Source organism: Anser anser (assembly GCF_964211835.1).
Source record: "Anser anser genome assembly, chromosome: 2".
Lineage (NCBI taxonomy): Eukaryota > Metazoa > Chordata > Aves > Anseriformes > Anatidae > Anser > Anser anser.
In genome coordinates, this window is record NC_139721.1 from 21,679,293 (window position 1) to 21,691,996 (window position 12,704).

General features: G+C 42.7%; 1 long non-coding RNA gene across 5 annotated transcripts in view; it reads left to right on the forward strand.

Annotated features, from left to right (window-relative positions):
- Window positions 1–951: 951 nt before the first annotated feature.
- Window positions 952–12,704, forward strand: part of LOC310893499 — a 45,054-nt gene continuing 33,301 nt past the window's right edge. For all 5 annotated transcript variants that reach the window (XR_014579024.1, XR_014579025.1, XR_014579026.1 and 2 more), the window contains exons 1-2: window positions 952–1,541; window positions 1,663–1,721. This is a non-coding gene — a long non-coding RNA (uncharacterized lncRNA). The remainder of the gene's footprint in view (window positions 1,542–1,662; window positions 1,722–12,704) is intronic.

Sequence of the window (12,704 nt, forward strand, 5' to 3'; positions counted from 1 at the left end):
CACACATCCGGAGGGCCTAACATTCAATTCCTTTACCCTCAGAAAGTCTACATTTTCCACCCTGGATCATTTTCATCATCTATTTGTTACTGGCTGTGGATGTACCTCAGTGTGGGAGCCACTTGAAGTACCTGGGATCAACCAGGAGGGGAAGTACAAGATGACCAGAGCGGTACTTGCAGAGAGCACTGGCCATGGGCACTTGGGTGGCCTGGATGTCCTCTCCAGCCTGTCCCATGGGGATGGATGGGCCTGGCATAGGGGAAAACCCTGCCCTTATGGAACAGTCTCCTCTTCAACTCCCTTGCTGACAAAACAGATGGAAAAATGTTCTGATCCTGATCCTGACATGCTGTTCCAGTCCTGGTGAGAGACGTCTACTGTGCCTTTTGCTTGCACAGAGGGACTCCAACCATCCGCTTGTACATACATTTTCAATATCCTTATTTCTGTGAGATTTCTGAGTTGCGTTTTTCATTACCATTTTGAATAAGCACTCCTGAAGAAATGACTCCAAGCATGGTTCCCAGAAATGCCTGACATGTTTCCATGTATATTCTTTTCAGACCTTTGTGGTAAGTGGAAAATAGAGTGGGTTTCCTACATCTCAACCCTACATTCGTACTGATATTTCTTCCCAAGCTTTGTATAAATATACATCCAGCAGAGGCTTCCCTAATGAAGTATGTTTATTTCCTAATGAGAAATCTGTCTCAAGAACAGATTTCTGCTGCGACTAGCTGAAAGCCTATTAAACGGTGCAATAATGGCCTTTAAATTACAGTGTGCGTTGAGACAGACCTGCTAATAGGGTGGATTTTCTGTGGATTGAAATAGCCCTTTTTAGCAGGTTTGTGCTGTGCCTGTGTCCTTGTCTGTCTGGAGCAGCAGGCTCCAGGGGGTGTTCTGAAAGCTTCATTAAAAAATGCTTTATGAAAATTGTGTGATCTCGGCAGCAGGTGGGAGAGACCATCTCTGTCTAACCTTGCCATTTGTACGGAGCAGGGGGTGAGTACCTCTCCCCGTTGTCCACTTCTTTTAATGCTTTAAATAGCTCTCCTTGACACATGGCAATGAAAATGGCTTACTGACAAGTCTCTCCTAGCCCTGTGGCTATGAAGTCTGTTCTCTAAAGAAAAATAGACGTGGAGACCATTTGGCTTAAAAGCCCTTAAGCAAGTGGATAAAATTAATCAGCTGTCTTTTAACTCTGATTCATTTTTCCTTTAATTCAATTTACAAAAATGTGCGGGCAGAGCCTGAGCCTCTGGGTATATTAACATTAATAAAACACAATTAAGCAAATGTTATTATGTTGCCAGCAACAAAAGGAATGCCCCTGAGTATACAACTTCCCCTTGCTGTAATAAATATGCAGACACGAGAACTGTGCCTGAAACCCAGTGCTTAAGCAGTCTTAAAAGAAAACCACCAACAACGACAAAAAAACACCTTTGGTGAACACAAAGAAGCCAGCAAGAACAGTCTGAAGTTAACAAACCAAGACCTATTTGCCAGAAGAGGAGAAATGAGAAGCACAGGTAGGAAAGTTTTGCTTTTTGTTTTCAAATTTAGAGGTTCCAGCTTGACTGGTCATTGTGAGTTGTAGATGATAATGCTTAGACCTGCGAGAATGATTGCATTTTCTCATTGCTTCCACAGTGTGCTACAGCCAAAACTCCACTCCCAGCAATAAGAAGAGAGGAATAAAAACCAGTAAGGTAAGAAATCAATCACCTTACTAATCAAAGTGGAAAACCAATGAAAAATAAACATTCTAGGGGATTTTTGTGTGTGTGTGTGAAAACAGATCACCTGAATCTACCAAAAATAGACATATTCATGTACTCCTTATAACTGCAGTTTTGCAAGAACCCCTGATAAATTAGGATACATACAAGAAAGTCAGTTTCTCATGTAATGGTACAGTCTTTGCAGCTGCAGAGTAGAAATGCATACACTTCGTAGGAGCTAGAAGGAACCCAAACCTTACAGTAAATTTGGTAAATTTACCAAACCTTACAGTAAATCCCATTATAATTAGTCCAATAATGAGAGTTTGCATAATGATAACTGTTTTCAAAGTATTGAATTAACCGTTGTCAGTTAATTGTTAAAATTATCAATAAAATGCAAAAATCTGGTCAATAGCATTAAAGTTGCTCCTTTGGCATTTGATTCTAAATCTGAAAGTGTTTATTTGAGAAGACCGAATTTCACAGGTTGTGTAATGCAGGGAATATTTTCCCTGTGTTTTGACCCCAGGTATTGAGGTTATCTGTTATTTATTCTTTTCTTGGACTCCTTTCCTCATTGCTTGCAGCTCTGCCAAGTTAGGATAAATGTTTATGCTAATACACTGTATGAATCTCAATCCTTTTATTGTTTCATCAGAAAAAAAAAAAAAGTGATTCTGAGAATGGGCTGGGGAGGATTTGCCAGGATTCTATTCCTAAAGGCATTTAATTGTGATTCTTTCCCAATTTAGTCCTTTGGGGGAAAGAAAAAAATAATAATTGAAAGAGAGATGGTGGGTTTTCCTTCCCAATTAACATTTTGTGTGCCGTGTGGGTGCGACTCATCAGCCCAAACCTCAGACAGCATTCCAGCAGAGCACGTGGACACCTCCTGGATCTGAAGCAAGTGATGGCGAAGCAGCCACTCTGCCTCTCACCAGGCTCCTCTGGTGTCCAGGAAGAGCCCCGCAGAGCCGGCTGCTGCTGGCACAGCTCCTCAGGCCCACGGGACGTTTTCACCAGAACTGGCCATGTATGTCTCATGGGCTCGTGTTGGGGTACGTGTGGGCATGTGGCTTGTGCCAGCTGTTGAGGGTGTAAACGTGGAAACAGTTTTCCTTATGGTTTTCAACGAGCCTTGGGGGAATCCTTGACAAAAACAATGGCTGTACGCCTTCCTCTTGTCTCATCCAGGAGTCTTCGGGACCACCCCCCAATAAAAAAGCATGTGTGCTCTAAGAGAAAAATGAAGCAAAAGCTGTTCTGCTACTCAGCGCAGAGAGAAATCTAATGCTGAGGAGGCCCAAGTGCTTAATGCACTTTGTATTTTTTCTCAGTTTTCTTTGAAAAGGGCTGACTGCAATGACTGATAAGCAATGTGATTAGCATTAGCAACAGAAGGGACATCAATCCATGCTAGGACAGAAAAAGGATGAATAAAAGCATGAGGGCGCAATGAAATCAGCCCTTCCTGGAGAAGTGGTGGCTGCAGACCCATTACTGCCTTGCACTGGGAGAATGCACTTGAGTATGCAAGCCAACGGGGATTGCAGGGAGTTGGAGAAATAATACAAAGAGAAGAAGCAATTCAAGTAAAGAAATGTGACCTAGGTAAGGAAAGACTGAGGAAAGTTAGAGTTATTTATTCAAAAGAAGACTGAAGGAATATAATAGCCATTTTTGAATGCAGCGAAAAAAGTGTATTGTTCTATGTTGCTGCTGGGTTACTGCCTGGATTGGAACACGGCAGGTTTTGGTCAGAGATTTCCCAGTGCTTTCCAGCTGTTGAGAGAGCCAGGTGACTGAGCAGAGTGCCAAGGGAGGTGGTCCAATGTTTATTTTTGGAGGGCTGGGGCACAGGTAAGTAAAGCATTCAGGAGTGGTTTATAGAAAATTTCTCCTGACTTGGTGCTTGGGGACGGACTCAATGACTTCTTGAGCCCACTCCAGCCCTGTTTGCTGAGATTCCTGCATTGTATAAACTCAAGTGTAGGTCTGACCTAGCTGGAATGTTTTTGCCATTAAGCAAAACAAAAGGCTTACAGATGTGAATGGCAAATTACGTACTGCAAATTAAAGCTTTAAGTGATTATGTGTGGCCTTTTCACATTGTATTTATACTTTATGAATGTTATTTTAGTTCATTGCATATAAATAACAAGTTGAGAATTGCTGTCCTTAATTGAAACCATCCCTACTTTTCTATGACAAGAGATTAACATTTTTAACAGACTCTTTGTGATCCGCTGAGGCTTATTGTAGGATTTTTTTGCATTGTTGCTAGGCAGCTTCATGCATGCCAGCAGACAGACACTGCTGGGTATGTCATGGCTAATTAGAAAAAATCTCTGTGCTTTTGAGTATACAGCAGCTGAAGTTTTTAAAGCTTGCTGCTCTGGATAAAGACAATTTAATTGGTTCGAGGACTGATGAGACACATAGCAGTTGAGCAGTGCTTTAAAATAATTTTTTGTTTACAGTCCCCTGGATTCACTGAGTGAATGAAGTGGTAAATATCTAAACATTATTAGTGAGAAAAGAGCACTGACCCGAGCTGTGCTGACATTGGTTTTGTCCTGGTGATTTCAAAGAATTGAGCATCACATTCAGATAGAAGATTTGCACAATTACTGTATAACAGAGTATTTAGCAAGGAAGATTTTTTTAAAGGGGTGTAAATAGTTTTACTTCTAGAAAGCAGTTTACTGTTAAAAAACAAAACAAAACAACAACAAAAAACTCTTAAAAGTTATTACCAGTTCTACAATGACTTTTTTTTTATAAGATTAGCCAATGCACTGGTTATAAATGCCTTTGCAGAAGAGATTTCATAGATGCACGACTGCTGGCGAGCGATGCCAGGAGGTAGCTGTGCACATTACACAGCCTGAGCCCATGGGCTCTTGCCCAGGTAAAAAGCTGCCTGGCTCTCTAATTATAAAGCAAAAGATGGCTTTTATTCTGGTGACTTGCAGGGGTTATTGGTGCGGACAGTCAGTGAATACCAGGGAAGTCTTTGCTGGAGTTAAATGTGCCTAACATCAGTTATGATTGCTTTGACCTCTGCTTACCCGGAAGAGAGAGCATCAGAAACTTGTCATTTTTGTGAAGGAGAACATAGGCCATAGGGTAAATCCTCATTAAACCTCTTAGGTAGTTATGATTTAAAAAATTAGCGAATGGCAGGCTGAAGTACAGGGATTATAGAAGCTGAGGATACCTGACACAGACACAGAGATTTATCAGAGGGAATAGATTTAACCAGTGCTTGGTTTTCCTTTTTCTTCTGAGGGATTGCTTTTAATCTGGATCCAGTTCAGGGAAACGAACATCCTGAAAGAAGCTTTAAACTGCTTCCACAGCCAGACAAGAATTAGATTTGTGGAAACTTTTGAACCATTTACAGATGTCTTTTGCATAAGGAAGGTGAGGCAGTCTTACGTGCAAGCTCTGAACTGATAATGGAAGTAGACACCACTTTCTCTTCTTCTTCAAAAGCTCATTTTAGCAGTACAGTTTTCTTTCTCTACCCTTTCCTGCCTGAAGATACTGTATTTCTGTTAGCTGTTCATGTAAAACACAGTTCTGAGGGAGACAGCGGGGCTTATCACAGCGTGAAGGCAATCAGTCTTTGTGCCTGGGGGGGACGTCTGCTCTGGCCACCTTTCTTTCCTTGACACGGGGCGGGGGGGGGGGGGGGGATTTTTTTACTGTTGGGTCTGATCCTGATAGCTCAGAGAAGAAAGTTTCATTCGATCTCTTTCAAAACAGAAAATCTTGCATGAAACATAGATCTTGTTGGTTTCTCTAGAATCTCTGATGCCTTTTACAAACAGGATTTGTATGAACAAAGTCCGTATTGAAGTGGTCCACGGTTTTCTGTGCTGCACAGTGCCTCATGAAACAGCCGTGGTGGGTGAAGGAAGGACAGATGGAGTAGAAAAGAAGAGTGGGAAAGATCTGCGCTGGTTCAAGGTTGTGGATGTGTCGGGTTGTCTGAGCATATACAGCTCCCGTTGCCATGAAGGATGTGCTTATCGTCACTATTTTTAACACCTGTGGAAACAAGCGTTAGCATGATGGCATATTCCATTTTCTGTGTCCCTACAAACGCACCTCATCTACCTCCACCAACACAGACAACCTGCTCAGTGTTTATATTTTATATTCCTTTAAATTCTGCTTAAAATGTCCTCTGTTGTAGCTTTTTGGTATTCCTCCTCTCCTCATCAGACACTTCTTCTTCTTGTTCCAATGGAAAAAAGCAAAACAGACCCATTTTGTGCTGGGATTATAGATGCTGAATGCCTGCAAAACTGCTTTCTCAGCCATGTGGCTGAGACCTCAGAGCTGAAGAATTCATATTCATATTCAGTTGCTGAGGCACTGGGGATTTCTTATGTGGAAGGACTTTTTAAATAAATGTATTATATTCAATATATAATATTCAAGTGCTGCAGGAAGAGCTCCCAAGTTCATTTCAGTACAGTGCCTGAAGACCCGAACCTCCTGATGGTATTATTTCACCTCCTCTTAGCACGTCGGGCTGGAAAGTTTTGGTACTGCAGTGCTCTCTGTTCTGCCACCTCAGTACTGCGTACTGCGCAGCCCATAACTAATCTTAAACAGTGCTTCTGGAAGAGAGCTGGGTAGAGCAGACCAGACAGAATAGGATTTTGCTTAATTCTCCGTGATTCGACTGGGTCTAGAACTGCAACCCTGCTACTGAAGCAGTGTTTGTTCTCCTTAAAATTTCAGTACGAGGCAAAAAGCAACGCGATTAAGTTAGGACACAATTCAATTACAAGAGGAAACCTTTCCAAAATCAAAGACTGGAAATTCTCAATACATTTATTTAACATTAAGGTCCATTATAACTTTCTCTCTGGCATGAAGGACAGGTTCAATTACTTCCTGATTTACGTAAAAAGCACTTAGATTTTCTTAAGCGTCGTGAGGAAAAGGTTATTGCTTTATATATCTTAATTTCAGTAAATTTTTCATTTGAATTTCACTTTGATCAAAAGAAAGATTTGTCCAAGCTGGAGATCACCTTGCATTTTATAAGCCTGCCTCTATTCACCTGGATGCCTCAGGTTGCATCGCACGCCTAGTAAGGTCAGCGCTTCTCCAGCTGTCACCGCATCTTGCAGCACTGACCTGTTTCTGGCAGCCATGGAAGTGCAGGGAATATTAAAATAACTCCAGATTTCTCGACCTGGTTTCCATGTGCAGTGGCCTATCCTTGGGCTTGGTCTTCAATGGCTTGTGAAACCACAGTGTGATAAATATATGTCCGTCAGAAACTTTTATGTGGTCGATGCAAGTGCACTTTTAAAAACTGTTCCATAATCTTCCTTTGCAATGGCATGTTCGAGATCAAACATCAGAGCTCAATTTTCTATAATTACTCAGGTTTATGGAGCTGTCATCACCATGTCAAGAAAGCTGAGAAATTAGAGCATGGCTTTTAATTTTTTTTTTTAAGTATTCTAAAGAAAATGTTGCCTTTCATATATAAAATGAAACAGAATGTGGCCATTGTGGGATGGACTGGCAGTTCTTTTGATGGCTTGATTTACATTCAGTTAACTATTGTTAAAAATGAATATGCTCTGTCCAGATTTTGTGCAAGTTAAATACATTTCTCTGCCTTATTTCCATCTTTACAAATGTGCATTTGGAGTATATCATTAACAACTATGAGCATTATAACTGGTGATACAGCAGTCTGCACATTTTGTACATTAAATCATCACTGTAAAACTTTTCTGGCTGTTGACCCTACTTAAATTGGGAACTAGTTTCTTCTTATATACTTACCTATACTCACACTAGTTGATAGCACCAGTAGGAGGGTGAATGATGGCAATAATAAAGAATTCTCCACTGAATTGATAGCTTTACTTATTTTCAAAAAGTGCTTTTGCCACATCATTAAAGACCTTGAAGAAGAACTTTATTTTCTCATGTTCTTCATATTTTTTTTTTTACATTTTGCGGGTGAGATTGTATAATTTAGGAGAATAGCTTGCTCCACATTGAAACAGTTCAGCTTGTTGAACTAGATCAAAAGAGAAAAAAAGAGAAAAAAAAAGAAGAAAAAGAACTTTCCGAGTACTTAATTTGAATGTGATAAACCCAGTCTTCCCTGTTATCGGTGCTCCTTGACTGATGGCACCGCCCAAGGTAATTATATTGCAGCCTTTTCCCTCTTTTCTTTTTAAACGGCCACTGTGGTGATAGTTACAGAACAGCTTGGGTGCCACATATGTGAAATGGACACCAGGAAGGACACCTTCGTGGAGTTCCTCAGCTGGGGTAGTCCACTGGTTGTGCCAAGGTGTGGAATTTGGTTCCAAGAGAGCTGGAAAGCATTCAGCTCCACAATGATAGTGTTGTGAGGGGGGAGAGAAAAAAGAAAAAGAAAAAGGAGACAAAGAGAAAGGCACTCTTACACCAAGTTCCTCAATTAAATGGAAGATTTTGGCTTACAGGGCTCTAACAGGATGGCCAGCACACGTGGACAAACGACAGGGGTCTTTTCTGTTCTCCCTTCTCTCCCCACTTCTGGCCCTTTTGATCTTGTTAAGTGCTTCTGCCTACTTGTAGGGTGGAAGATGCAATGCAAGATGGTTTTGGAGATGCTGAGACTGCCTCTCTCCTTTAACCCTTACCCAAAGGCTGCAGGACCACCAGCTTCAGCATTCTTCATCCACTCTACATCTTGAGACCTTCTCATCTACTGATCCTCCCTGCAGAGCAGCTCTGCTTTGCCCACTGCCGGTGAGGGCACTGCTTGCTGCTGTGGAGCATGACGTCCCTTCCAGGCTTCACCCTCCCCACTGCCCACACAAATGGGATGGTGCTCATTGGGGCAGAATAAAAAACAGAAAGGGAGGTTGTGCCGCAGGCTAGAAGCATGAGGCTGAAGGCACCGGTATGGTAGGAGTATCGGTGCTCACAGGTTTAGTAGTGCTGGGCATTGTGTCCACGCAGTCTCAGCTTTGCCATGTTTCTTCCTTACTCTCTGTCGGCAATTCCCACATTGAGGGATGTGAAGGAGGACAGGTACAGGTCAGGTCTTGTGGGCAGACACAGCTGAGTGGTCAGAAGTACGAGTGCACGATACTGCAGAGAGCTAACTGTTCTGCCAGCAGTGAGGTCATTACAGAAATCTCTCCAGCTGTTTATCTTACTGCTTGCTGTCCAGCTTTTCCTCCCTCCTGCTCACACTGCAGTCCATGAAGGTGCTTGTCTTTCAGACAGAGCTTTAAGATGCTGCCAAGACCAACTGATTTCAGGAAATGATGTGTAGTGGGAGAAGAAGAGGATGCAAAAACAGTTCTAGCACTGCAGAGGTGATGGTGTGTGTCTGCTGCTGCAAACTGCAGTGATGCTGACATGCTCCCTAAATACCCCAAGAGGATGTAACTATGATCCCCAGGCTCTGAGTTCACCAATATACTTCATACTAGCAAAGCTCCTTAAAAGAAAGTAATTAAAGTGAGGAAATGAGAGAGCCTAAAGTAACATGTCAGTACAAGGAGATGTATTAAGAAAGTGCTTTATTAAGGGAGTGCTTTTTATAATGTAAACAAAGTATTTTTCAAGTACAAATGTATGCTTGCAAATGTACCCACAGGAGCTAGTAACAGCAGCAGCGAATGTTCTCATTTCTTTACTTTGGTCAGAAGAGTGATTTAAAAAGCCATTTGTGGGTACAAGGAATTACACACTTTGCACTTGTGTGGGACCACACAGTCATATTCCCACCAGGTGTGTGTGTGCCTGTGTTTTTGTTCCCCGGGCATGGGGAACAGCCCCTGAGTATTGCCTGCCACCTGAGGCCCCTCGGCCCTGCTGCTGCGCTCCTCTGTGGCTTGCCGCAGGTCGACTGGGGGTGGCTTTCAGCCTTAACCTCGAGCCATAGCTGTAGATGTCAGATGAGCTCGTTTTTCAGAAATGCTGTGGCTTGTGCCGTCACTTACAGCCACGAAATCTGGAGTGATCGTTGAACTGAAGTCCAGCCAGTTGTGGGTGGGTTTCACAGCCCTGGAGGTTGAGATCGATCTTTTAAGGTTGATTCCCAGAATTACAGCCAGTTAGTACAACAAAATCAAGACCCGAAACCCAACAGAAATAATGTTCCGTGCATTTCATCTGCCTCCCCCATACCACAGTCTCTTTCAGGAGTCTGGTGGCATTTCATTCATTCATGTTTGTCCCCTGCCTCCCAGTCCTTAGGAGAGAAAGAGCCTTGTAAATAATGGGAGCAGGAACAATTGCGTTACTTGCTGTTCATCCTGAAGCATCCCAAAACACTTTGCCAAACAATACACAGGAAATAGTTTAGTTACCCACTCAACCTAATTGCTGTAGCCTACGGGAAGATTGCTTGGCTCTTGCTACATCCACTCTCTTTCTCATGGTCCTTATTAGTGGATGCCATGACACAGAAACGGGTACTGAGGTCTCAGATAGATGATCCTTAGCCAGGACATTACATCCTGTTATCCCGGGCTGTGTCTGGTCTGAGTAAGGCAATGCTCCAGGCCTAAAGTTCCCTGTACAGTTTCCGTGGAATACCACACCCCTTCATCCGACCGGGATTTGTCATGCGGTGACAGCGATGTGGCAGTCTCTTGATGTTCATTGGCAGCATGAGCGTGGTGGGAGGAAGACAGATTTCTTATCTAATAAGGATAATGTAGTGTACGAATTTTTAAATATCTAGCAGATTACAGCATGCTAATTTACAGAAAAACATGCATGATCCCTAGCTTCCTATAAGAAAAGGGTAATAGGAAATCTGCTAAGATGACAGGTACTTTTTCAACAAGTAAATAAACTGATTGAAATGGGTCAGTTACGCAAGGAAGGAATTAGACTTTGGAAGCACGTATCTTCTAATTGTTGTGCAATGATATGGAGCAAGTGCATCTTTTCAGAACACACATGGGGCTAAGACTTGCTCCAGGCGTGTATATTTTTATAAAAGAACACCCTCCGGGGATGTGATTCCTCCCTTCATGCTATTTTTTTTTTCCTAAAGGATGTTTGCATCTACCACCTTTCCAGCGACTTTTTTTTTTCCTTTCTTTTGATTGTTATTAATGTGCTAGTGACTGGATTAAACAAACCTGAGTGAAGCAAGCTGCTGCTTCTAGATATAGAAGCATGGCTAGAGGTATCTCTGATAGTTGTTTTATACACAGTTACTATGGAAACTGGCCGGTGAGTCTTAATTTGGCTTGTTTGGTGTATGAAGTTTAGGATTTTAAGGAGGTTTGCCTGGGCTGGGCTTGGCTGGGAGCTGAGCCTGTGTCCGGGCTAGCAAGGGACACGCAGTGGCGGTGGCACGGTGCGCGAGGGGATCGAGGCCCAGTGCCCGAGCTGAAGAGCAGCTGCCAGGTCAAAGTTGGCGACCCTTGAAGGGTCCTCGAGGCTCCTTTCGCACTTCTGATCCCAGGCTACAGCTGCAGCACATCAGAGCTGCCCTTGAGCACAGGCAGCCAAACACCGCTTCGGGGAGAGGACACGGCTGCTCGTGTTGCCTCTGTGAGAGCTGAGACCCACACATGGTGTCAGCAGACACGCGTGCACCTGCGGGTGTGTAAAACCTCACGCTCTGCTCAGGAGGCAGCTGGCCATCCTTTCCTTCCCCCTCCGGAGAAAAGAGCTGTCTATTGCTGCAGGAGAAGTGAAAAAGCAAACCAAAAGTCAAATCCGAGCTCTGGGGAGAACCACCAGTGCCCTGTCGGTAGGAATGGATCAGGGATGGATCTGGAAGTGGCTGGATTTCATAGGAGGGAAAGATCGGGACTGAGAGGGAGAAGGAAAGGAGGACAAACCATGGGCAGGGAAGAGGAAATTCACTGACTGTGTGGGAAGGAGGCAGCAGCTCCTTGGAGGATTTGCCTGAAGCCCCCAAACGGTGGAGGTGGGGAGGGACAGTGATGGGGGGCAGGCCCAGGTGGGTCTGTTCCAGTCTCTCCCCATCTGTGGGGGGCATATGTTTCTTTCTTTATTTCAGGAGGAAAACCTGAATGAGATCACTTTGGGCTGATCTGAACTACATCTCAATCAAAAATTAGTCTTTGTTTCCATTTTAAATAACCTGTAATAATTTAGAAGTCATTTTTAAGCATAAAATGCCTTTGGGAACTAAGGCAGCGTAGCTTTGTAAAGAGTAAAATGAGACATTACACCTTAGAAAAGGTGAAGTGAAATGTTCTCTCATTTAACTTTTGGGGGTGGTTGATTCTTGTGTTTTAGTTTAGTTTTGTTTTTCTCTCCTACTCTTAACAGCTGTATTTGTTGAAATCTTTCTACGTACTCTAGCTGTGACTGTAACACATCGATCTTTGGGGTGCCCAAATAGTGGAGTGTTACTGATTTCATGTCACAAAGGTATTTTTGTTTCTCATTAGTTGTTGACTACACAGGACAAAACAGCTGGAATTCCTAAAATCAGGCCAGATTTGGTCCTTGCTAATGACAGTACTGTGTAGTTACTCTGTATTTATGTTTCTTAAATGATTAAAAATTTGCTTTTAAAATTATTCTTTGGTCTTTCTCTAACAGAGAAAAATCAGGTGCAGTTGATGCTATTAATGTAAAAATCCATCAAGCAGTAGTGGGGAACTAGAGTGAGAAGTAGGTTCCAAGTTAAAGAAGAGAGTATTTGGCAGTAAGATAGTGCCATAATACTTTGGCACTGTACACAAAAGCAGAAAAAATAAATAAAACACTCCCAAGGCTGGAAGAGAGGTGATGAAAGATTCTAGGAATTGCTAGGAAATATTTTTCATTAACAAATTCAGTAATCCATCCAAACTGAACTTGATCATTTATTAACAGGAAAGAATGTCTTTATAGCTGAGTGAAAACTCACTCCCATGAGTTTCATGATCACAGGCTAATTACTTAATCTCTCTGTGTCCCACATATTCCCTTTGTGATCAA